Below are 27,295 nucleotides of genomic sequence, written 5' to 3' on the forward strand. Positions count from 1 at the left end.
TTCTATAACGCCATTCTCTAATTTTGTGTCCGTGGAACACCTTCTTCCACCTCCGTCATTACCATAGATAATCTAAGAACATCTTTTTAGACTCTAGAGATCCAGACTCAGATCAGGTAATAACAGATTCTAGATCTGGATTGGCTGAGTTCAAAATCTCTCATCTGTAGCTTGCACACTGTGGGATCCTGAGCATCAACTTGCCTTTCTGTGCCTTGGACCTTGTCTGTACACTGACAACGAAAAAAATATAATAATAATGATATAACAACATAATATAATATAACATAATATAAAATACTGTATTATTATACTTATATAATGACAATTATATTAATCCTAATCCTATGCAGTAGGACTTAAAAATATGAATACACACACACACACACACATACACATATTTTGTATGTGTGTATACATATATATATATATATATTTTTTGGTGTGTGTATATATATACACACATACAAAATATATATCTCATACATATTGTACCTGGCTTATAATTGAAAATTCTGGTTTAAGGTTTTTATTAATTTATCTTTATAATCCCTATAATTTATTTCATAGCATTGAAAGTTGCAAGAGGGTAACTGGTGCTCTCTCAAAGATACGATTTAAATATTTTTTTAAAGCATACATATATAAATACATGTAAATGGGAATATTTGATAATAATATAATAATGCAATATAAAAATGTGAATTAAATCAAACAATTAAAAATACTTTGTGAAGAAGAACAGACAAAATAACATAAATATTCTTTGATCTGTGAGAGTTTAAATGCAGATGTATTTAAAAGTCAGAAGGTAAGCTCTCAAGGTCCTTTGCAAGGCTATACTTCCATAATGTAAAGGAAATGTTCCTTTTTGAGACATTCCAATTTTGAGATTAATGCACGCACATTTTCTATTAAGATATACATAGAGAAAGAAAGTTAGGTGGACATACATTGTAATTCAGATTTGCCTACTTACAGATGGTAACATTCTGTGCAATAATAATGCTCTCAAAACCATTTGCAAATATGTCCAGCAACAACTCTGCCTTTAATGATGAAGTTTCCACAGTGGCAGATGGCAGAGTGAGCAGTGAAGGATGCTGCCGACCCACCAGGGTTATGTCTGTCACTAAAGCGATCTGGCTCTAAAAGCCAAAGTCTGTTGAGGTCATACTGGCTATTGCTCCATTGGAATGACTTGATTGATCACATTTGTGGTTATTCCATAAATGATGACCTTCTAGAAGGGGTCCCGGCAGTTTTATCCTGCTGTAGGAAAGTGATGTAGAGAAACACACAGTATCTGCAGTCTATCGACATATCATAGAAACAAAGGGGCAATTTATGGAACTTAAAAAAAAAATACATTCACTGATGTTGCTGTTCCCTTCTTGTGTCTCAGTGGTTAAGTAGCTTGTAGAAACAGCTGCAGTACTACTTTTAATATTGTCACATTTAGGGAGGGAAAAGGAAACAAGAATAAGATAAAATATATTTTTTAATGAATTTTTTAAAAAGCAAGGATTATTGTTTTAATGAGAACATATAAACTTGAATTGAGATCCAGTTATTCTCTAAGCACCTAAAATTGGCAGATAGTGTGGTTAAAGAAAATAAATTTAAAAACTTCATGTATTGCAATGAGCACTGGGTGTTATATGTAAACAATGAATCATGGAACACTACATCAAAAACTAATGAAGTACTGTATGGTGACTACATAATAAAAAAAAAGGAGATAAAACAAAACAAGACAAAAATAAAAAAAATAAAAAACCTCAGTGACCAAGTGAATCTTTAGTATATTTTGGAGAAAATTATATACTATTCCATGGGAACTTTAACCCAATAAAATACAACTTATGAAGTATATTGTATTGAAATCATCAAGTTCCATTAATAATGTGATATTGTTGGACTCATTCATCATATAGCAAGTATGTGAATGTACTTTTCAAAACTGAATTTATTATCAACATCGCTTACACTGGAAGGAACAAAGTACATCCCTCTGTCCCTATTTACTGAACAGTAATGCAGAAAATTACAGAAAAATATTAATTCTCTTGTGTCACTGGCTAAAATAAGAAGAATAGCTCTTGTGCATAAAGTTGCTCATTAATAGTCATAGCAACAATACTTTCATTTATAATTACTTGCTTTATTCAGATACTTCTAAGTATTGCACATACATTACCTGTCTCCAATTTTTATGACAACCATAAGACTTATTTATAGACTCCATGAGGAGCCAAGCCAATGCTGTGCTGAACCAGTGAGATCTTCTTGTGAAATTTTCAGGAAATTTGCAAACTATTGTTAAACATGGTCATTAGTAAAAATTAAATTATATAAACTTACAATTACATACATTATATTAAAAACAAAGGTAATAGGCTCTTAGAACTCACCATGTTCTAAATATTTCATTACATTTTACGATTATATGTACTTGAGGTCTTTTACATTTATGGTTCATGTATGTATATGAATGGAATACTATACAATGGTGTGCTACTGTGCATGTGTTCCCAACTCTGTGTTCAGTGATGCCGTGCTATGCCGGTAGCTTGAAATCAGCCACAGTGGGACTACTTATACCATGGAATTGGCTCTCCCACCCCAAGACTCAGTTGTTCAACAATTACTAGTCTATCACTATGTGAGACATGTTGTTCTCACTTCAAGGCACATTGTACAGTAAGCCATGCTGTCTCCTTTTGAATGGTTTGAAGCACAGGTTTTCTTTATGGTCTCTACTGGTTTTGGGAGAGGGATTTGGGCATGTGTATAAGCATTTTCTGGAGAGATAGTCCATAGCTTCTATTAGATTTTCAGAGACTGTATAACCTAAAAGAAACTTTTAAAAATTGATAAAAAGCCATTTCTATAGGAAAAAATACTGTATCTTTTGCAAGCATTCTTTTTCTCTGAAATAAAGAGATCAAGTAGCCTGTAATAGATATGATTAAGAATTTTGTCCCTCATAATGTGTTCCAGAAAATATCCCTTATGTACATATCTTACTTAGTGAAACCTTCTTCATTTATTCTTTCCTTGCTGTTTCCCCTTTTAAAACGTTTCTAGATTTAGTCAAAAGTCTCCCAATCGCATTAAGTACAATAAAATACTTAGGAATAAATTTAACTAAGGAAGTAAAAGATATATATGCCAAAAACTCTAAGATATTAATGAAAGAAACCAAAGAAGACACAAACAAATGGGAAGATGTTCCATATTTTTGAATCAGAAGAAGGAATATGTTCAAATGTCAATATTACCCAAAACCAGCTACACATTCAATGCAATCCCTGTGAAATAGAAAAAAAATAATCATAACATTTGTATAGAACCATAAAAGACCCCAAAGCAATCTTGAGAAAGAACAAAGGTGGAGGCATTACACTTTTAATTTCAAGCTACATTACAAAGTTATAGTAATCAAAACCTTATGGTACTGGCACAAAAAGCAGACATATATGCAAATTGAACAAGGCTGAGAGCCTAGAAATAAGCCTATGCAAATATGGTCAGCTCATATTTCATAAGGGAGCCAAGAATATTCAATGGGGAAAGGATAGTCACTTCAATAAATGTCATGGAGAAAACTGGATATTCACATACAGAAGACTGAAATTGGACCCTTACTTTATACCATTCACAAAGTTTACTCAAAATGGATTAAAGACCTAGAGGTAAGGCCTAAAACTGTAAAACTCCTAGGTGAAAACTCTGTAATATCACCTCACACCTGTTAGATTGGCTATTATCCAAAAGAGAAGAGATAACAAGTGCTGGTGAAGATATGGAGAAAAGGGCACCCTGGTGTATCATTGGTGGGAATGTAAATTGGTGCAGCCACTAAGGAAACCAGGAGGGAGCATTTTAAGAAACTAAAAATAGACTGGAATAATATGATCCAGCAATCTCACTTGTGAGTATATATCTGAAGGAAATGAAATCACTATATTCAAGAGATATCCACAGCCCCATGTTCATTGTAGCATTACTTTCAATAGCCAAGACACAGAAATAACCTAAGTATCTGTTGACAGATAAAGATGTAAGATTATTCACGCACACACACACACACACACACACACACTGAACTCTTATTCAGTCATAAAAAAAAAGAAGGAAATCGTGCCATTTGCAACAACATGGATAGACCTTGAAGGTATTGTGCTAAGAGAATTAAGTCAGATAGGAAATGACAAATGCTGTGTGATCTCATTGACATGTGGAATCTAAAAATATTAAACTCATGGAAATAGTAGAATTGTGTTTTCTAGGGGCAGAGTGGTGGGGGAAATGAGGTGATGCTGGTCAAAGCACAAACTTGCAGTTATAAGATGAATAATTTCTGGGGATCTAATGTACAGTATGGTGACTATTGTTAACAATACTATCTGCATATTTGAAAGTCTCTATGAGAGTAGGAATTTAATGTTCTCACCATAAAAACAACAAGAAGGAGGTAATTATGTATGGAAAGGATGTGTTAACTAAGTTTACTGTACTAAAGCATTTCACAAAATATGCATGTAACGAATAAATAATATTTGGCACATATTTATTCTAAACATTATTTTTTTTAGCTGAAATTCCAATTTAACTAGGCATCCTGTATTTTGTCTGACAGCTCTACTTTAAAAGGTTTCTCTCCTCATTCTTCCATCTTCTTTTTATTCTCATTCAGAAAGCTATTGGATTCATGAACCACAGCTTGACTTTTATATTAACTATATGGATAATAGTTACTTATGTCTGAATTCATTCCCAATTCCATTGCTTTCAAATTATTTAACTTCTCCAGGTCTCAGTTTTCTTGTCTGTAACACGGGCCTTCTTAGTATTGCTAACAAGAGTAAATCAGATAATCGATTTACCAATTACTGAAGTGCCTGCCTATTAGTAAACCTGTAATATATACCAGTCATGGTGATGATGATATAATCATCATGTTTTCATCGTCATAAACTTGTAGCCCTCTGGATTACAACTGGCCTCATCTCACTCAACATTTCTCAGCACCTAACATTTCTCACACATGCATGTCCTTTCTCACCCTACTTACCTTTTCTGGAATGAAACATCAAACTTATATAACCAGTCCCAACCGTTAGCATCAGGAGAACCCCAAACCTCCACTGGATTCTATTTCCTGTTTTTTATGTTTTTTCCTAGCTTTATTGAGATATAATTGACATATAACATTGTGTAAGTTTAAGGTGTACAAGTGATACTATGATATACTTACATATTGTAAAATAATTACCCAGAAGAGTTAGTTAACACCTCCATTACCTTAGATAATTACCATTTCTTTTTGTGGTGAGAACATTTAAGATCTACTCTCTTAGTGACTTTTGACTATTCTATTACAGTATTATTAATTATAGTCACCATGCTGCATGTTAGATCTCCTGGTTTTTATGTTGGTATGGTCTGAACATGCTCATTTATACTGAGGGATCAGAGCCAACTCACCCATAACTTTGCTAACATTGGCCAGAGAGCTGGCTAGTAAGGAAGACAATAATGACACTTTATGGAGTCTAAATTCTGCCAAAAGCTAAGTTAGAGTCTTTTGCATGTGTTTTTCATTTAATCCTCATAATAACTCTGTAAGTATTAATATTGACATTTTATAGATAAGGAAAAAGGAGACCTTACAGGTAAAAGAAGTGAAAAATGGGAATAACTTTGGACTTGAATATTGGTAGGGAATTCTTCACACTTAGGTAATTATAACTTATAGTGGTATAGGTGTTCTTGAAGTCTTTATTTTTCTCCAAGGATGTTCATATACAATCTCATTTATTCTTACAACCATTCTATAACTTAGAAAAAGTAATTATTGTAAAAGTAATTATTGTCTCCATTATATAAGCAATGAAATTGAGACACTGGGAGGTTAAATGTCTTGTCCAGACTATGCAGTAATTAGAGTTATTACTAGAACTGAACCCTATAATTCAATACCCTCAGTTTTTCCTAATGCACCAGGAGGAGCAAATAGCTTTCATCACACATAAAAATGCTGATCGATTGGTATTGGTTACCCAGGGTCCCATGTTAATAAGACTTCTGAGATTTTTCCTGAGTTCAACAGCAAAGAACACCGTAATAAATTAGTAATATCTGCCATGGACATAAGAGGGGGGCCAATAATAATGACCTGAGAGGTAGGTATTGAACGAGCTAGTTGAGGAAAGTGTGAGATGCCCAAATAAACAATAAATTACCAAACTTCAAAGTGAGCAATCCCCAGAATATCTAAGGATTCTTTACTGAGAACCCAAAAGTGATAATTCTGTATCATTTAATTGCCTAAAAGAACAAAGGAATGGATTAGTTTAGCCCAAGACACCATTTGCCTCTTCTCCACTACAATATGTCTCTCTTGTATAGTCTTTCATGGAACCCCAATGTGTAAATGGGAAAATGTGAAGGTCCTGGAGGCCTGGCCATTCTTCATCCCTGGAAACTTCAAGTGACCAGAGCACAAGTTAAAAACCACAGATCTAAGACATTTTTGTTTAACACTACCTAGAAAATGAGTAATTTTACCCTTGGAAAAGTCTATGAATTCAGCCGGCTTGATTACCTTCCCTATATCCATGGAAAAAATACACATATAATGGGAAAACCACAGGATAGGAAATCAACATACTACATTCTGGTTGTAACTTACTGTGTAAATATGGCTAAGTTCCTTCATGACTCCAATGCTCCTTTCCTTTACCTATGAATTGAAAGACGAATAGATATTTCATTGATTTGTTTCTCAAAGTCTTACAATGTTGAAGTATAACAAATCAGCATAGATCATGGATCTCTATTTAAACTCTAATAATCTAGGGGTGCCTGGGTGGCTCAGTCAGTTAAGTGTCTGCCTTCAGCTCAGGTCATGATCCCAGGGTCCTGGGATTGAGCCCTGCATAGGCTTCTATGCTCAGCACAGAATCTGTTTATCCCTCTCTCTTCTCCCCTACCCCCCTCCGTGCTCTTTCTCTCAAATAAATAAATGAAATCTTTAAAAAAAATAAACTGCAATATTCTAGGAATCAGAGCCTATGTATGGAGATTGTTATAGTCACAAATATTATTTTGCCCCTAATATTCCCTCAGAGTTTTCTATTTGATGTGCTTATTACACACTTTCATCTTCTTCATAAAATATAACATTTTCTGATGGTGTCCCGTTTGACTCCTAGGAATAATTTTTCATCGACTGATTTTGTATGATTAATATATTTGTTAAAATCTTTTTAAATCTTGGTTCAACAAGTCGATCTGTTACTTACAGGCACATAAAGAATATATTAATACACACACATACACAGTCACATATATATAAAGAGCTCCTTGAAGTCAAAGGTTATAATATATTTTTTAAATGTTTTATTTATTTATTTTTAAAGATTTTATTTATTTATTCAAGGGAGAGAGCACAGAGGGAGAGTGAGAGGGAGAAGCAGACTCCCCAGTGAGCAGAGAGCCTGATGCGGGGCTTGATCCCAGGTCCCTGAGATCACGACCTGAGCTAAAGGCAGATGCTTAACCGAGTAAGCCACCCAGGTGGCCCAGTTATAATATATGTATAATTCCATATATGATAGCATCTAACAAACACTGTCACATATTAAGTAATTGGTTAACAGTTAATTTTTTTAAAAAAGATTTTATTTATTTATTTGACAGAGATAGAGACAGCCAGCGAGAGAGGGAACACAAGCAGGGGGAGTGGGAGAGGAAGAAGCAGGGTCATAGCGGAGGAGCCTGATGTGGGGCTCGATCCCGCAACGCAGGGATCATGCCCTGAGCCGAAGGCAGACGCTTAACCGCTGTGCCACCCAGGCGCCCCAACAGTTAATGTTTTTTAATCAAATGGAATTCAATATGTAGTATATGTATATTATATATGCAGTATATGTATATACAATCCTCAAACATCTTTGTGCCTTCAAATACAGTACTCTCAAAGACATTCATAAAATAGGTAGTATAGCATAATGATTAAAAGAATTTGATTTAATATCAGAAAGTTCTGGATTCAGATACCTGCTGTATTATTTTGGACCTGTGTGGCCTTGGATAGTTTTCTCAACTTTAAAATGAGATAATACTCACATCTTGCTGTTTTTGTGAGGTTTAAAAGAGATAAAATATACATTTTACTTAGATAGTACTTTGTACAAAATAAATATCCAGTAAATATTAGCTATATTATAATTAATAATCAAAACCATTAATCTTAATAGTGTCATTATTATCCAAAAAAGTGGATTTTTGGAAGTTTCCCAAATAATTCTTCAAAGGAAAGTAAAAAAATTAACATACGTTCGAAGACTTTTTGTGTGTAATTTGCATATATGCTGAATTTTTAATATATTATGTCATTAAGTTCTCACAATCAACTTGTGAGGTAGCTGTTATATTCATTTTACAGAGAAATTATGGAACTTACTCAAAGTCATATAGCTGATGACTTACTGTTATAATATTCAAACACAAGTCTGTACTAAATTATGATATGTCAAAGTCTGCACTAAATACATAATCTGATGTTTATTACATGACCCAAGAATTTAATATTGCTGATGAGTGTATATCTTGAATTATTCAAAAAGTAGAGATAATAATTTCAAGTATTTTCCCATGAACATGTGTGAATGTGAAATAAAAAAGAGGAAGTAAGTGGCAGTAACCCTGGGAAGATAAATGATGATCACACAATCAGCAGACTACTAATACAGATGCTTCCAATATTTTAATTATAAACATGGTCCTTCTTTCCAAACCCCTACCTACAAATTAAAAGTCTTTAGAAACTACTTAATTCCTTCAAATTGAATAATACAAATTTCATCTAGCATGTATGAGGTGACTGTATATACACAGTTTATATGTGGTTTTAAAAATTAAGAGTGCATATCAGTACCTCTACCCTGAGATTCATACAGGAGAATCATAATAGCTTCTCCAAGTACGTGATGTTAACTTTATTCATTTATATAACAATTGTTTATTGAGCATCAACTGTATGCCTGTTATAGTTACAGGTGCTGGGTTATACTAATGAGCAAAATAAGCAAAATTCCTGCTCTTGTGGAACTTAAATTCTAGTGGGAGAAACACTAAATCAATCAATCCATAAAGGTATAACATACAACATGGTACAAGAGGAAAAATAAAGCTGGGTAAAGGGCCAGAGAGTTTTGGAAGAGAAGTAGTTAATATTTTACAATGTGTGGGCAGGGAAAGTCTCCCTGATGGGGAGATCTTCGAACAAAATCTTGAAAGTCAGTGAGTGAGACATCTGAAATCGAGGGGAAGAACATGGAAGGTGGAGGGAAAGGCAAGATCAGAGACTGTATGACAGCAGCCTGTTTGGTGTGTCCAAACCACAGTGAGAAGGCCAAAGTGATTAGAACAGAGTAAACGATGAGAGAATTTAAAAATTTGCCCTTTTAAGCCACCAGCTTTAAAATATATAATTATCTGTTAGTACCCTTATGAAATGAAAGAACGAATCCAAAAGGTGAAGACATTTCAGAAGATCTTTGCTCCCACCAGGCCTTATCTCCATCACCACTGTGTCATGACAGAGCCTGAAGTAGTGACGAAAGGCTGGCCAGCCAAAGTCATTATCTGGCACTTAATTGGCAAGCAATTATGGCTGTATTTTGGCTACAATGCAGCAATTTAAATATTTTTACAATTTTAGGCAATAATCCTGAATGATTATACATTTTGTGAACGAGACCTTATGCTTCAATTGTAAGTGGCAAAAAAAATGGTAGTGTCATTAGGAAGTTTTAAGACAGTACTTAGACTGATATTTGAGGTAGTTTATAGTCTACTCAATAGTCTTAGAGACGTATTCCACCTCTCCACTGCATATTTCAGTCAATGGCCAACTCTTCCTACGACTTCTAAAACATAGAGTAAAATATTATTTCAGTTGACCATCCGTGACTGATGTGTCAACTTCCTAATTCATGAGAGGTTTTGTTTTTATCAATTAAGATAGTTCCACAAATAACAAACTCATCAATGTGATAATATTTCTTGCCTTCATCTCCTCAACATTTGATAATTTAAGCATCAGAGTCTTTTGAAAAACATTATGTATTAGGCCTTTTCTTACTGAGGAAAATGAAAATTCTGGAAAGAAAGGAATTTTACAATATTCTCTGTCAAATATCGGTTTTTCTTTGATAATTTTCTTATCAGAATCAATATCATATGTTTTATTAATAAATCATTGTTTTCATTGCCAATTAGTATACATTTAAAAAAACGATGATTGTGCTTAAGGAACAGCGAGGAACACTTAGCAGTCATGGGGTCAATTTATCGTAATACAAGCATCTTTTTGACCATGAGGTGACTACTTGTCTGCTCAATTCTGACCACCTGCCTTATGAGAGAATGAAAGGCACCAGCAGAAAACAGATCAGATGGCAGAATTTGGGAAAAAGCCAGTTTGCAGAATGTGAGATTCTACTGAATATATTATCAAAAGGTCCCATATTGAACTTTTTTTGAGCACAGAAATGAGATGGCTAGGGTACCTAACTGCTGCAACTTGGTTCAGATTCAACCGCTGGTTATTATTTCAATGAAATTGTGTAAACCTTTTGTGTGTGTGTGTGTGTGTGTGTGTCTGTGTAGTGAACATTCTCACTTTGAATTGATTCAGAAAATCCAAAGAAATTCAGATATCAGAAATTCAGAATTTGCTAAGAAAGAGTTTCCCACAGGTGTTAGGTTAAAATCACAAAGAACTTGAAGTCCATTACGTCAGTCAACCCGGACCCCAGCCCTTCGGTTCCTCAGCAATGATTTTTTATGTGGCTTCCTAAAATAAAACCTTACTTACAGTCATATTCTACAGAATCAAATTTTAAGAGCTGTAGGAAACTAAGCTGGACATAAGAGTTTTTATAAAAAGTTTTTCATAGATGAAACTATGAGATTATTTCCGGGAGAGGTAAAGAATTTAGTTTCCCATTTGTTTAAATGGGGTTGAAGGAAAGGGGAATTTTTTTGACATTCATTGGGAACCTAAATGTACCAAGGAGAGTTGTAAAATACATTTTATTGAAGCTCATTTAGACTGGAAGCAGAGGAACATCTGTAACTCCTCTGAAGGGGACTCTGGAAGAACTTTTTATGAGTAAACTGGGATTGTTGCTTTTAATTATTCGAGTGTATAGATTATTCAGAATGTGTGTAAAGGGCTTGTGTAGCTACTGCCTCCAGGCCCCATCACTGGAATGTACGAGGATCCTTTCTCACTGCTCTCTGCTTGTGCTCTGTAATTTGAAATATAATCTTGAAAGTAACTGAAGCAAGTGAAACTGTGATATGTTTGCAGCAAAGAGTTGCTGTGGAATTCGTTTGTGGATTTACTTTTCTGTGTACCATTTTGCAGGACCCAGTAACAGCTAAATTGTTTTGGTTTATATTGGCTTCCAAAGGCATAATGATTTTGTTCTTACTCATATGTAACCTCATTTTGGCTTCTTCTGCAGGGGTTTCCAGAGTTAAAGAATGGCAAGCCAAGCTTGTGTCTGCAAAATTTAATTCCTAAAGCATTTACACTAAAGTCCCATTAGGTAGCTTGTTTTTGAAGAAGCCAACATCACATGATCTCAACCTTAAAACCTAAAATGATGTCTTCAGCCCCTAAGCTGATACATTGCTGGGGATGAACGATGCACATTTATTAACACATCTCTCTACATTTGATAAGGAAAGGTGGCGAGACCCCAGTTTACTGTTACATCGTCCTTATTTGATAGCACATTTAATGAATGAAAGGTCATCGTATTTTACCCTTTTTCATAGTCAAACTTGTCAAGGCAGCATAAATAATGACACACATCTTTTAACTGTATTTCAAATGCGGTTGGTTTTATTTTACAGGATGCATCTTAATGAGAGAGGATGATTCTAGAATTTTTGCTACACTGAACAGTGTCAGCATTGGCAAACAGGGTTATGAGAATAAAAGGATTTTAGTCTGAAATACAAGAATTTTTTCATGACATAGATATAAACAATAAACAGGAAGTTAACATGGTACAAGTCACAAGTCCACATAAGACATTGCTAACGTGGCATTTATGATTTGGCAAACAAAGCCACTGTTTTCCTACAGTTTTTTTTTTTTTAACCCCAGTTAACTTGGGAATACGACTTTCATGGAAATTCACTAAACTATGTCTTTCTCTCCACTCTGTCTAGTGCTACAATTAGGAAAGATGGATTTTCAGAAGAACGAGCATTAAATTGGTCACTGTGGCATGGCAGATTTTATTATGGATGCCTACGTGCTCCTCAGAAAGACACTTCTCGACTCCCTGGGAAGAAAGCATATGACTGAATTTCAGTAGTTCAGTTTTTACATTAAAATATGGCCAGTGAGGGGTTCCAATCTGTCAGGGAAAAGTGGCCATGCGGCCAGAGTTATCATTTTACTTTGGGGGTCTTGCGTTTGCCAAGTGGTCAGCCAGCTGTCCAGGCTTTTAAAATGAGGAAACTGAAAAATCTGGGAGGTAAAATGCACTGGAACATTTAATAGTCATTAAACCTGAAGGATTCTTAATGAAATTAAAGATAGAGAATTGCTGTTTTGATATTTGGAGTTTTAAGGTTCCCTTAAATTCCATGTAAACAGTTAGATAGGAAATCAGATCTCACACAGCTGTGAGCATTGTTTCCTGGTGCAAAGAACATAAGCATTAAGGCCGATGGGCCGGATTGCAGAGTTCGCCACTGCCCTTCAGCAGGTCTGTACAGTTGTATAAACTTTCTGAGCCTCGGTTCTATTGCCTGTTAAATGGGAAGAAGAATCATACTTATATGTTTATATTAATAATAATGATAATTATGCTTGGTGACGGATGCTAACTAAACTTACTGTGATGATCATTTCACAATACACCCATTTTTCAAGTTGCTATGTTGTACACCTGACGCTAGTACGATGTTATATGTCAGTTGTATTTCAGTGCTCAAAAGGAACAAAGGAACAAAAAAGGAACAAAAAATGTGCTTTGAGGTACAACAATATATTTCAAATTCTTGGTAGGTAGAAGACAATAAATTACAATAAACTATTTAAACGCACCTTAAGGAATAACTGTTAGAGGCTGTGCTTTGAAAATAGATTGTGAATGCCATGTTAGCATATACCAAAAAGGATCAGAATCTCAGAATACGTGTAAAGTGTCACCGTAGAGCATGGATAGGGGACATTATCAAAAATGCGCCTTTTCATCTGAGTAAAGAAGTTAGAAGTGAAGCCTTAGGAGTAATGACTCCAAACCAAAGAGATTGTCTAGATAATAAGGCTAGATTTATCTTCCCTACTTTCTTGGGGAAGTCATGGGGAAGGCTGCAGGGGAAAGTGCCAGCCAGTCACGTTTGCATGAGATAAATAATCAGTTGTGAGCTCAGTGTGTGATTCTCGTTAAAATCCAGACATTGGAACGGCTCCCGAAACGCATTGCCACCACCACCACCACCAATCTCTTTTGCATCTCATTGGCATTTGAGGACGTTAATTGACTCATTATTGCAATTCATATTCAGGAAAGGAAGTTGATTAAGGAAGGCAGATGCAGACTCTCCAGACACATTCGGAGCTGCGTGGTTCGTCCCGGCAGTTTACTTGAGTTATTAGAATATGTAGGAGGCTACAGCCAGAGGGACAGGGAACGTGTCCCACTGAGTGTCACCCCCCAAAAGGAGATTCTTACTAAAAACAATAAAATTTTGTAATAACCTTCTTCTACCGTAAGGTCTAAATAGTGATTATTTTCTTAGCTTTTTTATACCTATTACAGCCACTCCACTGTTTTAATTGCTCTTCTGGAAAATTGGTTCCTGATACTTGTGTGCGTCCAGGGATATTTCTGAAAAGTCCATAAAAAGTATCTCTAGATTGTATTGAGTTAAAGAACATTTAAAAATTACCATTGGTAGTAAAATTTTATAAATAGTTTTTAAAGGTTTCCTTTATCGCAATTGTTAATTTTGACTAAGTAAGCTGTGATAAATTAATAGATCCAATGTATATTATTCACCATCTGAGCGGTTGTCTCCTTTTGATACTTTGATCATCTTTAAATAATAATCATTATATGTCTAATAGTACCTACCAATAAGATCATTGTACATATGTAAACATATATGCCTGTTAGATGAGAACTTTCTGTTTTTATATTTGGGGCAACCAGTGTTTTGAGCTGAGTATTGAGAAGTGTTTTCAATAATTGATTTGCAGTACTGTGGCATATGTAAAATACTATACTGTATAATTCTGAGGTCAGTTTAACATAAATGGTATAATTCACTTGCTCCTTTTTTTTTTTTTTTTTAGAGGAGAGAGAGAAGGAGAGTGAGAGAGAGAAGGGGGTGGAGGATCAGAGGAAGAGAGAGAAAATCTTAAGCAGGCTCCACACCCAGCATGGAGTGCAATGTGGGGGCTCAATCTCATGACCCTGAGATTATGACCTGAGCAGAAATCAAGAGTCAGACTGACTTAACTGACTGAACCACCCAGGCCCCCCACTTGCTGCTTTTTATGTTGAATTTCCTTAATAACAATAATTTGAGAAAAGTATTTTTTCTTTTTCATCTTAAATGTGAAAGTATTATTCGACCTTACTATGAATAGTCTTAGTACCTAAAAGAAACAGAAATTTATCTTTAAGAAGTTCCTCCCAAAATTGGACAGCTACATGCAAGAGAATGAAACTTGACCACTCTCTCACACCATACACAAAAATAAACTCCAAATGGATGAAAGACCTCGATGTGAGACAGGAATCCATCAAAATTCTAGAGGAGAACATAGGCAACAACCTCTACGACATCGGCCAAGGCAACCTTTTTCATGACACATCCCCAAAGGCAAGAGAAACAAAAGATAAAATGAACTTATGGGACTTCATCAAGATTAAAAGCTTCTGCACATCCAAGGAAACAGTCAGAAAAACTAAGAGGCAGCCCACGGAATGGGAGAATGTATTTGCAAATGACACTACAGATAAAGGACTGGTATCCAAGATCTACAAAGAACTTCTCAAACTCAATACACGAGAAACAAATAAACAAATCAAAAAATGGGCAGAAGATATGAACAGACACTTTTCCAATGAAGACATACAAATGGCTAACAGACACATGAAAAAGTGTTCAAAATCATTAGCCATCAAGGAAATTCAAATCAAAACCACACTGAGATACCACCTTACGCCAGTTAGAATGGCAAAAATAGACAAGGCAAGAAACAACAATTGTTAGAGAGGATGTGGAGAAAGGGGATCCCTCCTACATTGTTGGTGGGAATGCAAGTTGGTACAGCCACTCTGGAAAACAGTGTGGAGGTCCCTTAAAAAGTTAAAAATTGAGCTACCCTATGATCCAGCCATTGCACTACTGGGTGTTTACCCCAAAGATACAGACGTAGTGAAGAGAAGGGCCATATGCACCCCAATGTTCATAGCAGCAATGTCCACAATAGCTAAATCATGGAAGGAGCCGAGATGCCCTTCAACAGATGACTGGATTAAGAAGTTGTGGTCCATATATACGATGGAATATTACTCAGCTATCAGAAAGAACGAGTTCTCAACATTTGCTACAACATGGACAGCACTGGAGGAGATAATGCTAAGTGAAATAAGTCAAGCAGAGAAAGACAACTATCATATGATTTCTCTCATCTATGGAACATAAGAACTAGGATGATCGGTAGGGGAAGAAAGGGATAAAGAAAGGGGGGGTAATCAGAAGGGGGAATGAAACATGAGAGACTATGGACTATGAGAAACAAACTGAGGACTTCAGAGGGGAGGGGGGTGGGGGAATGGGATAGACCGGTGATGGGTAGTAAGGAGGGCACGTATTGCATGGTGCACTGGGTGTTATACACAACTAATGAATCATCGAGCCTTACATCGGAAACCGGGGATGTACTGTATGGTGACTAACATAATATAATAAAAAATCATTAAAAAAAATAAATTAATTAAAAAAAAAAAAAGAAATTCCTCCCAATTAATCCTAAGAAAATCTTGTTTGATATTTAGCAGTCGTCTTTGCCATTTAACAATATCTTTTCTTTCCAGACTAGCTATTACTCAGATTTAACTAATTTTATCTTCTTCACTTGATCTGTATCAATTTTCCTGAAATCGTAAGAACATGTGTACTGTTAATACATTTTTGTACATACATAGATGCACCTGAAAAAGAAATGGATAGCAAAATGTAATCGATCTCCTCTTACCTGCCCCAATAGCTTATTTAATTCACTAATTAATTTTCTGATCCCCACAGAAAATAAATCAAGGCTTACTTTTCCCATATATTAGTAATTTTAAATGTCAGTAGCATTACAAAGTATTTTTCTATAAAACTTCAATTCAACTAAAATTTAATAAGCAATTATTATGTATGTGCCAGGTATTTAACGATGGAACAGTGGTCACAAATTAATAACGCATAAAGTCCATCACTCCAGAGCTTCCAGTGGGATAGCATATAAATAATTCCATATAATAATACAAAGCATGATATAGATAGTTCCACTAGAGAATAAGCAAAGCTAAATAAGAACTCTAAAAAAGGAACGATCTACTGACAATCCTTTTTAGAATCTAAAAGGAAGATCAATGAAAGATTTGTGCTTGAACTCTAAGGTGTGTATGTTTTTGATACAAGGAAGAAGAGAGTCATTCCATGTGGATAAAATACTGAACAAAAGCACAGAGGTAGGGATGCTCTGGGAAAAAGAAGTAGTTCTGCATTATTGCAACAGAGTGACTGAAAGTGAACCAAGAGATGACGCTAAAAGGTAAGCAGGGGTCAGACTGAGGAGGGCTCTGAAAGACGCATTGAGGAGTTTGCTCTTGATTCTACAGATGATTTAGAGCTATGAAGGTTCTAGCAGGCTATGGTGATTACAGAGCTGCATGTGGTGACAAGAGAGGTTACTTGAGCAGATTATGTTTCAGAGAGCTAATCCTGGTACAAGCAGGGTGAATATACTACACCAGGGAAAGCTTGGAAATGGGATGTTGGGCAAAGCAATTAGAAAGCTATGACTAAAGTCCAAAAAGGTAATAGACAGCCCCAAAGAAGAAGCAGAAAGTGGAGGCTATGTGTTTGTAGGAATGGAGATGTAAAACTTTATGTAGTAGAGAACTGAGTATTAAGTGCAAAGGGAGGATGGTTGGGGAAAAGGGAGAGAGGACAAAAATGATGATAACTGAGGCTCCTAGGTGGCTCAGTCAGTTCAATGTCTGCCTTCGGCTCAGGTCATGATCCCGGGGCCCTGGGATTGATTCCCTCATCGGGCTCCCTGCTCAGCGGGGAGTCTGCTTCTCCCTCTCCCTCTGCCCATCCCCCTCCACTCATGTTCTGTCTCTCGCTTTCTCTCTCTCTCAAATAAATAAATAAAACCCTTAAAAAATGATAACTGCAAGATTCTTAGCTGGATTATTGGCTTTATGATTGATACGATAAGAAGAAAAGGAGAGAGAGAAGAGAAATATCTCTATAAGGAAATATCCAGGGGCGCCTGGGTAGCGCAGTCGTTAAAAGCGTCTGCCTTCGGCTCAGGGCGTGATCCCGGCGTTCGGGGATCGAGTCCCACATCAGGCTCCTCCGCTATGAGCCTGCTTCTTCCTCTCCCACTCCCCCTGCTGTGTTCCCTCTCTCGCTGGCTGTCTCTCTGTCACATAAATAAATAAAATCTTAAAAAAAAAAAAAAAAAGGATATATCCAGCAGGCCATTGTAAATGTGGATCAGAAGGTTTGGGTCAGGGCTAGGTATTTAGATTAAATGTCTCTCAACTAGAAATGGGAAGTGAAGCTATGGGAACATATGTGAAGATGGTCATATCATGATTGGAAGCTGGAGAATGAGACTTTGCAAATGCCCACAGGAATGTAATGTCTTGATAGAAGGAAAGGAGTCAACGGAGAATTTTCTTGCTCCCGTGAAACTTTAGTTTATGAAGACCCAAAAAACATGGCAGGCTTAAAGCCCAGGTGACGTGAGAAAAGAGACTAGAGAGACACAACTACTGTCAAGGTAAAGTCATAAAATCTTAGTTTTTAAATCCAATCATCTGCTAATTTCTTCACTTACTCAACATTAGTGAGTAACTCTAGGACCAAGGTGCTAGGTCTCAAAATATTATGTGATGGCTCTAAAATTCCAGACCGTTCTTGGTAATCTTATGCAAGCCTTGGTTGCTTTTTCCCTGTTCCTCACAGTTCATATTAAGGATTAATTCCTATTCAGGCTCTTCCTTTATCATGTAATAAAAAATTATCATTAAAATATGACTATAGCAAAGATACTCCTTGATACGTCAATAATGCTTTTATAAACACTTGTTCACTTTAAACTTCCCAGTGCTCTTGTGAGGTAGACAAAATAAGCTTTGTGATCCCCGTTTTATAGATGAGGAGCAAAATGACCAAACACGGTTTCTTATATGCAGTGATTATTCAGTAAATATCTATCTGAAGGAATTCTACAAACAGGTTGTTGCTGAAACTTTCTCAATGAGCTAGGTTGTAATTTTAAATTTTAGTGTCACCCCTTAACCAAAAAAAGACTCCTTTAAACACAGAAAGTGAAAATCAAGTGAGGTGGTTTCTGCCTTATGTCAAATCCAAACCTTCTCTTCTCCTCACCATCATTAAATATCCTTAGCCATACTGGCCACAGCTCAAATTTAGATATTATACCCAAGTGACATCCCTTCCAGGTCTCAGAATCTTATCCCTGTGACATAAAAACAAGCTTCTTAGTTCTCCCATTGCCTTCAGCTTTTTTTTTTCAAAGATTTTATTTATTTATGTGACAGAGAGAGGGAACACAAGCAGGGGGAGTGGGAGAGGAAGAAGCAGGCTCCCAGCAGAGGAGCCCGATGTGGGACTCGATCCTAGAACGCCGGGATCACGCCCTGAGCCGAAGGCAGACGCTTAACGACTGTGCTACCCAGGTGCCCCTGCCTTCAGCTTTTATTTTTTCCTCTTCCTAGGGAAACTGTGTACACCATAGGTTTTGAATACTAGTTACTTCCAACAAATTTCGCTGTGTTCTCTTCCAGATCTGTCAAGTTAAAAATCTCACAGTGTTGCTTTCTGAAAAGCATGATTCGCTGGAATTGTCCAAGAGCGCATCATATTAAGATACATACTTGATGTCAACCTTGTGTTAAAGAGTTTGCATTATACTTCTAAAGCAAGTCTCAAGAATAATTTCACCAGGATGATAGCTCTAACCAATTGGTAAAGGTTTCCTGAAACACTAGGTTAAAAAGAGTTTAGTGAAAAAAAAAAAATGCCACAAGTAATTGTCAATGTTTGTGGTGGACACAGGGGAGGGTGGGGAACACATGTGCCTTGTTCTAATGGCAATTTGAATCAGATTATGCTGGCATCAGATTATGAGATTTCCAGAGTGAGTAGTGTGATGTTCAGTTCTCTTTAAAACAAGGGCAGGCCCGGGGGTAAAGTGCCCCCTTAAGTGAGGAAGATAACCTTTCGCTGAGAAATCTGGCATGCAGTGCTGAAGATGGCAGTTGATGCTTTAACCAAACACAGAAGTAGACAACTGTTTTCGTCAATTCCTAATTGCATGTTTGCAAATACTTTTAACCTAAGTCTCAGTGTTCCTGCGTTAGCCAGCTGACATTTATTGCAAAGCGGAAATGATGAGAAATTTAATTCAAATGAAAACTAAGCAATTGTTTTGAATTTGTAAAATGAATTTCTCTCTAGGGGGCCTATGGAGCTAATGGGGAATGGGTGTTAGAAATATAAATCCCCATGCATCAACATAAACAGAGATAACTAAACATGACTGATTATAATAATAGAAATCTCCAGAGGGCTTCATGCACACGGACACGTCCAAATGCTATTTTGTTAAGTTTTTCTAGCACGGAACATCTCTACAGCCTGTTTTATCTTAAAATGGATTGTTGTCCCAGACACTAGATCATTCCCTCCAAAGCCAGGGTCGCCTCCAATTTGAGTGACTTACTCAAGGTCACCGAACACGAGGGGCAAAGTAGAGGATATTTCAAAGGCTTTTGAGTTACCCCTGGATCTCTCGGAAGTAAATATATAAAACACACAGATCTATTTATCTACATATTTTCTTTGGCTGAAATTGTGCATTTGTAAAGTGATACCTGCACTCATGTCATGGTCCCTTCATTCAAAGCAGTTAAAAAGAATTTTATTCAACCCCAGGCAATTTATGTTTTTGAATTACTCTGGGATTACATAATGTGACACAGAAAGACCTGCAGATTCCATAGGGCAAAATGCAGCAAGAAAATAGTTTGAAAGTGAGAATGACAATAAAAGATACCAGGTATTCTACATGCTGGATGCAAGTGAGTCATAGAAAACTGCCTGTATTACACAAATAATATTTCCACATAGATCTTCTATCAGAAATTATATACCACTATTCCATCTATATTTCAGATCCGTTTGCTTTCCAGAATACTTGTCCTGACTCACTCTGTCTCCTGCACCAGGAACAGCACATCTACAACCAGTCTACCTGGAACAATCAGAGTCCAACCAGGAAAATAGAAGCCATTGTAGATCTTTTGAATAAAAAAAATTAAGAGTTACAAGGGTTATGGAATAGCTGAAGGCCAAATAGAAAATGGTAAGACAAGCTAGAGATCATTAACAACAGATAGTGCCACCGCCAGAGCTGGGAAAACAGAGGGAGGTGGTATTTCCAGAATCCAGAAGCCAGGACCATTCAGCAGAGCTAGAACCACAGGAAGGTTGCCTGTGGGGAGCTGGAAGCACAGAGAGCGCTGTGCGCACTGTGCGGGAGGAACTCACCATGGACGAGGGCAGACACATCTGGAAAGGGTTGTGGGGAAAGCCTTGACCTCCCTTTCTCACCCATTAATCTTCTATCAGATTTGCAAGGGAACAGCAGCTTAGAAGATAATGTTTCCTGAAATGTAGAGCAGAGAAAGGGAGAAGATGCATCTGAAAGCAGATGAGCAGTTGGTCAACTAACTACCTCACCTAAGGATTCTCCTTAATACAAAATTCCACGTTTAAAAAAAAAATCTTTAACTTACTTGAATAAAAAGAAATTGGTCTGAATTTTAATTTTGATTTCTTTCCACCTAGAGTTCATTAGTAGGATTCTATTTCTTTATGAGTAGAAGTCAGACAAAAGCATTTTGGGGGAGTGGATATCCAGTGACATTGGAAGCAAAGTAAGGGGCAACATAAGTTGAGTAGAAGAAATATTTTTGCTGTTAACAAGCAGTTTCTTTTTGGGGATCCTGGCCTTTCGACAAGCATGTGACTATTTTCATTATTAACAGATTCCCTTTTCTTCAGTTTTGTGTGGAGACTCTTGAAAATATGATGGCATCTTTCTGTATGCACATGCAAAAAAATCTTGAACATTATTTCAGGGGAACCCCACCCTGGCCCAAAGCCCCATGATGTATCTCTAGGGGGAAAAAACCTGTCCTATTCATACTAGACTTTCTTTTACTCTTTGCTAAACTCCTTTGTAGCTCTTCTGAACATCATAAAAGTTCTCCAAGCAAGAGTTAAAGTGATTGCATTTCAAACACAAGTAGGAGAAGGAAGGGAAGAATGAAGGGGGGGTAAACAGAAGGGGGAATGAACCATGACAGACTATGGACTCTGGGAAACAAACTGACGGTTTCAGAGGGGAGGGGGTAGGGGATTGGGCTAGGCCGGTGATGGGTATCAAGGAGGGCACATATAGCATGGAGCACTGGGTGTTATACACAAACAATGAATCATAGAACACTACATCAAAAACTAATGATGTACTGCATGGTGAATAACATAACATAATAAATTTAAAAACAAACAAACAAACACAAGGACCTGGAACACAGAGAAATTGTATGCTGTGTTCATGTGTATTTTTCTTAAGGGAATGTTCAACTCCCCCCCACCCCAATATTTAGAGACAAGTTTCCAGATATTCTCCAAGGTATGTAAAATGTTTTTGTGTAATAGGCAAGATCACCCTAGGTTAATAGAGTATACCAATACAAATAGTAGGAATGTACTAAAGGTAGGGGGAAAAGTCTTACATGAATCAATGGGCAATTTCCCTTTCATATGGCTCTTCTGAAGTTGCACACTGGTCTTCAAGAGTAGAAATTATACCTGTCTTGGCTTCTATAATGAGTGATGTAGTGGTCTTTATATGCTAGAAGTTAAGCTTCTAGGTGTGGCTTCTTTTTCTACAAAAAAACATAATGAACAGTCTATATCCTTCTTTTTCTGAGTTATGCTTGTATATACCAAATTTCATAAATAAAAACAATATTCTAAACCATAATTGTGATCTTTACCACTAAAGATTCATCATGAGGTCATAGAATGTCAGCTCTGGAAGAGACTTTAGAATTTATCTCTTCCAACTATTTATTTTATACAGGGGGAAAGTAAGACCTCATAAGAGAATATGACTTGCTTACCACTGGTCAGTTCCATCTATCACATTCTCAGTTCCTTGTATCTGTACCTTAATGGTGCTGGGCTATCATTTTACCTGTCTATTAGGGTAAATTTATAGTTGATAAGGAGTTTTAATTTTCTACTGAACTTTTTGTTTAAAAATAGCAATTGAGGAAGTCCATAAACAATTAAAATGCATATCCATCAGTGTGTTGGCAATTTTCTGTCTGTACAAGTAAATAGTAAAGATTTCTGGCTTGGTTTCAAACTCTTGGTTTCAAGATCCTTCATGAAGGACAAATGTGACAAAGGATACACAGTTGGCAGCAGCTTAGCTTCTTTAAGATCTCCTTTTCTTTACCTGTAGAATTAGGACAATCAGAACACCTGCTACATGGGGTCATTGTGAGAAAATCAATGAGCAGAAATGCATGGAAAGAACTTAGACTTATAAATGGGGCATGGTAAGTTCTCTTAGTAAACACTAGCTGCTGTAATATCAGGTGCTTTGGAGTCTGAGTATACTGGATGCTTACACCTTCCAGAAACAAAACTGAAAGACATTGCCCTAATCATAAGCAAATGGAGACACTAAACTTTGCATCTGCTAAAATTTAAAGCTGATTGTTAATGGGCAGAAAGAAATTTACATTTAAGAAATGGTTAAATTGAGTTATGAGACAAGAGCCAGGTGATTTAAGATTTATTGTTTATCAATGAAGAATTCATAATGAGTTTAAAATGAGTTGCTAAGAGCACTATCTTGAAATAAGTATACATAAAATACCAAACATATGAATTATTTGAGGCTTATAGCCAAAAGCCCAAAGGATGTCTAGACCAAAAGCTTATAAGCATCCCTTTATGGAGGAGTTTGGAGTAACTGAGGAGGTTGGTGGTGCTAGGATAGGAAGGAAAATCCCATTTTGCCTCATTAGAGGCAGAGATCTTGTTCAGATCTATTTTTTGTCCTTGTATGATAGTTTTTCATGTTATCTTTAGCTTGGCAGAATGTGGTCCCAAAGACGCCTATAGCTTCTTCTAGTCTGCCTCTCCTGCAGGGTTCTCAAAGCTTTAAATCACAAAGAGGAAAACTGTTGAAATTGTTTCTCTCAATTTTCAGATTTTTTTAATATTACTTTTGCTTTGGCAAAATGCATTTATTCAAGCACAGTCTCGTCTACACTCTAGAAAATGTGATACCATTTTGCACTGAATGTTTAAATGCAAAAAAAAAAAAAAATTGGCCGATTAACAAATATAACTTCTTGTGATTCTGTTCCAATAATCTTGGAGAATTGTTATACTGTAAACCCAGAAAATTAACATTGCCAGATAAACAGTCTGATTATATCTGGCATGATCGGGGTTTCACAGTGAGAAAATGTAGTTTCCTAAGGCCTCTGACAGAAAGCTAGTCTCAGACCTTTTCAAAGGTTTTCAGAAGTTATTACTTGAGATTAACTATGGCATGAACAAAAAGGGTTGAAGTCTTGTTTATAGTTAGCCTGTGGCTCTGAGTTAGCAAGTTCTCTCTTAAATGATCAGTATTTGAGTTCCGGGTGCTAATGAGTGAAGGTTAGCCAGAGGGAATGTGGATGAGGGGAGCAAAAGACCAAATCATTCTCCAGAGAGGAAGGAAGTTAGTATTGAAATAAAATTCAGTAATTTTTAGAAGTCAAATTATGTTTTAATCAATGCCTCTAGAATAAGCTAAGAAGCCCCACTGACGTTCCCAGCTGTAAGAGTAGAAGTCTGGTTTCACATTTGCATGATTTTGAAGGTCAAATGCCTGCTATCCAAGTCTTACTGATCCATATGGACTAGAAATGCCACAATATGCAATCATCATGAAGGCAGATTGTCTCCTGTAAATCTGTCCTTTCTGTAACACATTCAAAATGTACCGTATTGGCTGGATTATAAATCCTTTCAGGAAATGCATGCACATTTGTAGAAGCAGCTTCACGTTGATGGATGATGGCATTGGTGTTCAGAGAACCCTTAAAATAATTTATCGTATGCATAAATCTGGCTCTCCATGTGTCTGGATTTCCCGTGACCAGGTATATACCTGTAACTTAAAATCCTGTTCCAGAGATGAGTAAAGCCACCTCTGAGATGTTCCTGTGTTTTCTGTAGATATGAAACCAGTAGATTTTGTATTATTCTGGATCCCAGCTTTATTTGCTGAGTAGAAATTTACTTAAATGTACCCTTAAAGTTTGAGAATTCATTTATCAAAGGATTCTTCTCTCTCTATTTTATTTGCATTAAATAATTAATGTCTCTAATATGTTTAAAATATTACTCATTTTATAATTATTTAAATATACATAGTATCTTCAGGAACAGAACCATTGTATAAAAGAAGGACAAATGAATTGGATGGTGTTTCCAAAGCATTCCATTGTATTGTAGAAAATTATTAACTTTTGCATACCTAGTTCTGTGAATCTTCTAGTATGTACTAAATATTATTTTTTTTAAAGATTTTATTTATTTATTTGACAGAGATAGAGACAGCCAGCGAGAGAGGGAACACAAGCAGGGGGAGTGGGAGAGGAAGAAGCAGGCCCATAGCAGAAGAGCCTGATGTGGGGCTCGATCCCAGATCGCCTGGATCACGCCCTGAGCCGAAGGCAAGACGCTTAACTGCTGTGCCACCCAGGCGCCCCTGTACTAAATATTATTGAACTCAATAATTTCTACTGTTCTCTAAGCAACTTACCTGACTTTATTTACAAGAAGTAAAATATCATTCCTTCTCTTATACATCATGTACCTTTTATAGCATTGGAGAAAGTAACATTTTCTATGCTCATAAATAGATAAATCAGATCCATTCCATGGATACTCAATGACTACTTGTCTCAAAGAAACAAACTAAAACAAAAACAATGTTAAGCATGAGAGACTATGGACTCTGAGAAACAGACTGAGGGCTTCAGAGGGGAGGGGGGTAGGGGAATGGGATAGACTGGTGATGGGTAGTAAGGAGGGCACGTATTGCATGGTGCACTGGGTGTTATGCGCAACTAATGAATCATCGAACTTTACATCAGAAACCAGGGATGTACTATATGGTGATTAACATAATATAATAATAAAACATTAAAATAAAAAAAGTTCTAATCTTGATTTCTTGAAAATATTATAGGATACCAGAGTTAGAAAGGGTTTCTCTCTAAATAAATACACTTATCTGACAAAGAGAAAACTGAAGTCCAGTTTGGAGTGACCAAATAAAATCAAATGATGAGTTTGTGGCTTCATTGGAACTAAGACTAGAATTTGTGTTGGCTCTCAAACTAGTGTGTAACCATTTCCTACAATGTTACAATGCCTCTCAACCTAATAAACAAGTAATATTTTATAACAAAAAATCAGTTGCATTTTATACACTAACAATGAACCATGTGAAAAAGAAATAAAGAAAGCAATCCCATTTACAATAGCATCAAAAGCAATAAAATACTTAGAAACAAATTTAAGAAAGTAAAAGATCTATACACAGAAATTATAAGACATTGATGAAAGACTTTGAAAAAGACACAAATAAGTGGAAAGCTATCCCATGTTCATGGATCAGAAGTGTTAATACTCTTAAAATGTATAAACTACCCAAGCCATTCATAGATTTCAGTGTAATCCCTATGGAAATTCCAATGGAATTTTTCACAGAAATAGAAAAAAAAGACCCTAAAATTTATTGGGAACCACAAAAAACCCTAAGCAGGCAAAGCACTCTTAAGAAAGAACAAAGTTGGAGGTATCACACTTCCTGATTTCAAACTATATTTCAAAACTATGGTAATCAAACAGTATGGTACTGACATAAAAACTGACACATAAAGGAATGGAACAGAACTGAAAGCCCAGAACTAAACACACATATATGATCAACTAATATTTGACAAGGGAACCAAGAATACTCAATGGAGAAAAGATAATCTTCAATAAACGGTGCTGGAAAAACTGGATATTCATATGCAAAAAATAAAATTGGACCCCTATCTTACACTACTCACAAAAATTAACTCAAAATGGATTAAAGACTTAAACATAAGACCTGAACAGTAAATTCTTAGAAGAAAACATTGAAAAAAACCTCTTCTTAACATTAGTCTTGATAATATATCTTTTGGGTATGACACCAAAAGGACAAGCAACAAAAGCAAAACTAAACACATCAAAGTAAAAATCTTCTGCACAGCAAAAGAAACTACCAATAAAATGAAAGATGACTTATAGAATGGGATAAAATACTTGCAAGCCATATATCTGAGCAAGGATTAAAATCCCTGATAATGGGCTAAAAATATATAAGGGACTCATAGAACTCAATACTAAAAACCCCAAATAATCCAATTAAAAAATGAGCAGGGACTTGAATAGACATTTTTCCAAAGAAGACATACAAATGGCCAATAGGTACCTGAAAAGGGGCTTAGCCACTAATCATCAAGATCTAAGTCAAAATCACAATGAGCTAGCACCTCACGCCTGTTAGGATGGCTATTATCCCAAAGACGAGAGATAACAAATACTGGTGAGGATGTGGACAGAAGGAAACCTTTGGTCCATTGTTGGTGGGAATGTAAATTGGTGCAGCCATTATGGAAAATAGTATGGAAATTCTTCAAGAAATTAAATAATAGAAGTACCAATTTCATCTGCGGGTATATATTTGAAGGAGATAAAATCACTATCTCAAAGAGATATCTGTACTCCCATGTTCACTGCAGCA

The sequence above is a fragment of the Ursus maritimus genome, unplaced genomic scaffold (assembly GCF_017311325.1).
Source record: "Ursus maritimus isolate PB19 unplaced genomic scaffold, ASM1731132v1 scaffold_8, whole genome shotgun sequence".
Taxonomy (NCBI): domain Eukaryota; kingdom Metazoa; phylum Chordata; class Mammalia; order Carnivora; family Ursidae; genus Ursus; species Ursus maritimus.